Raw genomic sequence first — 6,000 nt, 5'->3', positions numbered from 1 at the left:
AAATAGTGAGCTTCCCTTTGTGTAATCATAAATTGTTTCTTTCTTGATTTCGTTTTTTTCCTCTTAAGTAGTTCCTTATGGCAAGTTTCTTTTCCAATGCCACTACCCATGAGATTATTTCAGCCTCTTTCACTTCCCGCTTAACGTTTTTTGTTGCTGTGTTGCGCACCGTACAGGCCGCATACTTGCTGGTAATCTTCCTAGTTCTTTTCTTCCACTGTGAATTTTCCTGTACAGATACCTCAACACTCTACAAGCCCATTTTAATCCATATTCCTCAGTCGTTCTTCATAATAAATTTTACTGCGAGCTTCCCTCACTTCAAAACTAGTCCAGCCCATGTCAACCTGCACAGTTTCATTTGTAGTCTTCCCGTGAGCGGCCAATGCGAGGCGTCCCACTGACCTTTGGTTCCCATCGAGTCCTGATTGTACCCCTTATTTAAAGCAAACAACCGCATTTTCCAAAAGTAAGTGCTGGAACTATTACACCTTTCCACATACCCCGGACCACTCCGTACCTATAGTATGATGATAGTCATCTAAAGAAAGGAAATACGCTTGATTCTGCAACCCTTGCGGAAGCACGGCGAAGCGTCGTCAGGGAAGAGGGAGTGAAAGATGATAGAGAAAGAGGGAGGATGTGGCCTAATATACTCCAGTATGTGCGACAGGTGGCAGTTCTCATTAAAGTTGCCAGCGTTGTAGCGGGCGCTCAGAAGGTGTCTATTCCAGTGGAATTGATAAACTCCAGCAGGCTTCGCAGTGCAGGGAGCTGGGGACACACCGGGAACAGCAGGTCAGTTTGTGGCCACTGGAAGGCCGTGGCGTCTGTAAGTGTTGATCACTATGGAGCGTTCCTGCGCCAAGGATAGGCAGGCACAGAGAAGGTGCTCCAGAGTCTCGGGGTCCCCGCACCTCTTGCACGCAGGCGACGTGACGCGGCACTTGGCGTACAGCCGGGCCGCAGTCCAGGTGCAGCCAGTCCGCAAGCGCAGGAGTGTGGAACGGTCTCTTCTGGAAAGGCCGTTCTCTACAAGCGGCTTGGGGGCCCTGCCACTAGCAACTCGGGTGTCCGGGTGAATGGAGGTGAGCAGGCACCGTAGCTGACATCTCGTGTAGTCCGAAGCCGCTACTGCTCTGGTAACCGGGACTACATCATGATGGGCAGCTTTGGCGTAGGTACCCGCCTCCTCGTTACAGGCTACCCCGACATGTGAGGGCAGCCAGTGGAAGGATATTGGTATTCCGGCGGTGGCTAGAGCCGTTAATTTGGCAAGCAGCAGCACCCCTGTAAGTTCTGCGCGGCGTGGGTTGACGAAGGCCTGGAGCGCTGGCTTAGAGTCGCGCACCACCGCCCGCTGGAGAGGATGCAAGGAGGTCAGCAGCCTGCTGCATCCCCGCGAGCTCAGCTGCAGTAGAACTTGCTGCAAACAGGTTCCTACACTGCCTGTGACAGGCGAGAGCTGGAACTGTGCACGCCGCTGCTGCGGAACCGCTGGGGAGTACTGAACCGTCCGTGAACACCAGCAGGTGTCCTTTCAACTCCTCCTGGAGCTTGCAGGCTGCCGCCTGCTGCAGATCTGCGGCTGGTGCTTTCCGCTTGGCTATTGCCTTGAGAGAGAGGTGGAGGTCCGTGAGGGGTAGGAGGAAGAGCCACTGTCACAGGTAGGTGGGGAACTGTCTCCTCATAGAGGCGGCACAGGCTGCCCATACGTGAAGCCGGCAGGCTGCGGAGCCGATCTAAGAGAGCTTGGCCGCCTGGGGCGCGGTGTAACCTGTCAATACGCCCCAGTCTCCGTTGCAACATGAGCAGTGACAGTGGCCATTCGCTGGCCTCAGCCAGTGTTGCGGTGATCTTGGAGTGCCTTGGAAGCCCCAGGACATTTCTGATGGTCTTCCTGTGCAGGACCTCTAGTTGTCCTTTCCTGGCATGCGTCAGGGAAACCAGCAGCAGGGCATTCAACGAGGACGATGTTGCTGCAGCCTTGTTCAGGCGTAGGGCCCACTTGATGGAGCATCATCGGCCTTGTTGCAGGAGTCGGCCCACGGCTGCATGTACTCGGCGCACCTTGGTGCTGAGGGCTTTAGTAACCGGGATTCACGTTAGCCGGTGGTCTATAGTGAGGCCAAGGTACGTCACTGTCTGCTTCCACGGAAGGGGGTCGGTGCCGATTCTCAACTGGTGGACGCTGAGGCGGAAGGCAGCCCCGTGTGTACCAGTAGGGCCTCCGTCTTTGCAGGAGAGACGGTTAAGCCGATACTCCCGAGGAATGTTGTCATCGCGTCCAAGGCCCCCTGCAGTGATCTCCGGACGGCTGGAAGGCACCGCATTGGTCGCCAAACCCAGAGTGCCACATCATCAGCGTAGAATGAGCACCGTGTGTGGTACCGGGTGTCTGCCGGTAGTGCAGCGGGAATACCCGCCAGGGCTGCATTGAACAGAAACGGGCTCAGTACCGATCCCTGCGGCACGCCGCTGGCGATGGCTCGAGGGGCGTTGAGCGCCTAGTCCACTCGTACTGGGAACGCTCTTCCCGCAAGGAAAGCAAAGCGCCTGAGGCTGCCAGTGATCCAGAGGACATATGGAGGCCTCGAAGACCACGTGGGGCAGGCTGTCAAAGGCGCTCTGCACGTCAAGCGGCACGGGAAGGGCCACGTCACCACTGTTGTTTGCATCCTCCAGTGTGGCCACTACGTCGCTGATGGAGTCAGCAGTGCAGCGGTGGCGCCTGAAGCCGGTTTGCTGCTCCGGGAAGTAGCGCACCTGCGCGGCGATCCACTCCATGCGTGTCAGGACAATCCTCTCCCTCACCTTACAAACGGCACAGGTGAGAGACACTGGCCTGTACGAGGAGGGTGCCGCCGAACGTTTCCGTGGCTTAAGGATTGGCGCCACTACCGCGGTGAGCCAGCTGTCCGGGAGAGTCCCAGTGCTCGAGATGGCGTTGAAGTACTCCAGGAGACGATCTCGCTCTGCATCTTGCAGGTTCCGAAGCATTAGGAACGTGATTCCATCGGCTCCTGGAGCGCTACGTCGCTTGCTTTATCCTAGGGCAGCCTTCAGCTTATGCACCCGGATGGGCTCGCAGCAAAGAGCATCGATCTGCTCGAGCACCCATTCCGGGTGGTGACAAGTGGGGGGAGGCGCCGAGGCTCAGTAGCTGGCGGAGGCAGGACCCGCTGTACCAGGGGCCGGTCGTTAAACCAGTTGGCTAGTAACTCCGCCAGAGTAGATGCGGAGATGCCCCGGGAGATAGCTGCTGAGAGCACCTGGCGTTGCATACGACGTCCTGTCAGCAAGGCCCTCAGCAGGCGCCATCCGCGCTCAGCGCTCCATCCGGCGCCCTGATTACCGTGGCACAGATTCCCTGCCAGCTTTGGCGCCTGCGTTGCCGGGAGTGTCGTCTGCAGGCGGCGTCGTTGCGATGGTGTTCCGTCCAGTGTTCCGCCTGATTGGTTCCCAGTGTTATACGTTCAGCCCTGCGCCTGGCAGCTCGTAGCTGGAGTTGGCGAATGTCTCGTGCTGCTTGGCCCTCCTGCGCAGTGAACCAGACTGTGGCTGCCCGGCCGCTGTCTGCCACAAGCTGCAGGAAGTCCGTGGTACTGGTGTCCTGCAGGCATGCCTGGCACTCTATCAGATTCTAGCAGAGCACCTCGAGAACCGAGCCCCTAATGAACCTGTTCTACTACCATCACCAATCGAAGAGGTTGAAGCAGCCAGTGTGACACAGGCAGATAATGTTAAAGAGCTTGAAGTAGCCAAACGCGGCACTTATATTCGCGATCGTGTATCAACACGCAAAAAACCACAGAACTTTGGACAAACAGTGGCAAGGTGCATGACATCGCGGAATTGCACCCGTGTTTACAATCTATTGAGATGTTAGTGTTTCGGCATTCTTCCAGCAGGAAGTTCCCAGTGACACTTTATAGCGTTTTTTCTCCCGTCATTGGAACGTGCAGCTACATGAAAAGACATATGTACCAGCTAAGATATCCAACGCGCGAGAAGGTGCACATATCGCTCTCGCTGTTGGCACACTCAACATCGTCGTTGCCCCCGTTGCCGCCATCGTTTTCTGTATCGGCTGTCGGTTCGAACATGTACGGCGAAAATACAAGCTCTCCGAGACAGCGAGAACGTTCCATAATGCTTACAACTGAAGCCAGAACAGAACAGCGTGCTACGCTCTGAAACGGCGGCGCCGACCGGCGATCCCCGTGAATGACGTTAAAGCGGTCCCGACCAATCACGGGCAACAGCGGCGTTCGCACGATGCCCTGAGGCGCTGGTGCGCTTTTTCATGCAAAAAACAGCCGCTTGCGTTTGTTTCGGCCCTTTTTAAACGAGATATTCGTGTTCAGTGGACTCAAAACTGTAGAATGCCGTAGGGGACTCATTTTTTCGAAAAGTGTTTCAGCTTCCCTTTAATATTCCAAGGAAGGCGTCGTCATCCTCGTCATCTTGCGGCGGCGAGTCAATAGGGGCGCGTGATAGGCAATCGGAATCAGAGAGTTTTCGTCCGGACTTATAGGTTACAGTGATATCATATTCTTGCAGTCTGCTCCACCGAGCCAGCCGTCCTGATGGGTCCTTTAAATTCGCTATCCAACACAACGCGCCATGGTCGCTGACGACTTTGAGTGGCCTGGAATTGGTAAAGGCGAAATTTTGCTGTTGCCCAAATGATGGCAAGGCATTCCTTTTCAGTCGTAGAATAATTGCCTTCCGCTTTTGACAACGACCGGCTAGCGTAAGCTTCACGCGTTCAAGTCCGTCTTCGGACTAGGACAGCACCAAGGCCTAGGCTACTGGAGTCAGTGTGTATTTCTCTATCGGCGTCCTCGTCGAAGTGCGCAACTACTGGAGGCGACTGCATGCGTCGTTGGAGTTCTTGAAATGCGTCAGCCTGCTGCGTTTCCCAGTTGAACTCGACATCACAATTCGTTATATGTGTGAGCGGCTCAGCGGTGCGTGATAAGTCCTTGACAAAGCGCCCGTAGTAGGCACAAATTCCAAGGAATCTACGCACTGCCTTCATCTCGATGGCGGCTGTCTTCCGTGGATCGGGGCGGATTCCAGATTTGCTGATGACGTGGCCCAGGAACAGAAGCTCATCGTAAGCGAAGCGGCATCTTTCTGGCTTCAGAGTGAGCTCTGACGACTTGATGGCCTCTAGTACTGTCGCAAATAAGCCGCCTAAGGTGATCGTCGAAATTTCCAGCGAAGACGACGACGCCATTCAAAGTAAACAAGACAGGTCTGCCACTTCAATCCTCCTAACACAGTGTTCATGACGCGCTGGAAGGTTGCAAGCGCTGAGCCATGCAGTCCGAATGGCATCACCTTTAACTCGTAGAAGCCGTCTGGAGTGATGAAGGCGCTCTTTTCGCGATTTCTCTCGTCGACTTCTATTTACCAGTAGTCGGACTTGAGATCCATTGACGAGAAGTATTTAGCGTTGCAGAGCCGATCCAACGCGTCGTCTATCCGTGGTAGGAAATATACGTATCCTTCTTTGTGATCTTGTTCAGTCGACGGTAGTCGACGCAGACACGTAAGGTTCCGTCCTTTTTCTTCACCAAGACAACAGGGGAAGCCCACTGGCTTTTCGACGGCTGGATGATGTCGTCGCGCAGCGTTTCGTCGACTTGTCTTATAGCTTCACGTTCTCGCGTTGAAACTCGGTAAGGGCACTGGCGGAGTGGTCGAGCGCACTCTTCAGTGATTGTACGATGCTTTGCGACTGGTGTTTGTCGAATCCCCGATGACGTCGAAAAGTAGTGTTTGTATCTTCGGAGCAGACTTCTGAGCTGTTGCTGCTTACTGATGGGGAGACATGGATTTATGTCGAAGTCTGCTTCGGGAAGTATGGTCGTCTAAGTAGATGCGGCAGAATCCGAGAGGACAAACACATTGTTGGTTTCCACAATTTCTTCGATGTGCGCAATTGTGCCCTTGTTGATGTGCTTGAACTCCTGGCTGAAGTTGGTTAGC

This window comes from Dermacentor albipictus, chromosome 2 (genome assembly GCF_038994185.2).
Source record: "Dermacentor albipictus isolate Rhodes 1998 colony chromosome 2, USDA_Dalb.pri_finalv2, whole genome shotgun sequence".
Lineage (NCBI taxonomy): Eukaryota > Metazoa > Arthropoda > Arachnida > Ixodida > Ixodidae > Dermacentor > Dermacentor albipictus.
The sequence above is the reverse complement of the archived record's forward strand: the minus strand, read 5'-3'. Positions refer to the sequence as shown.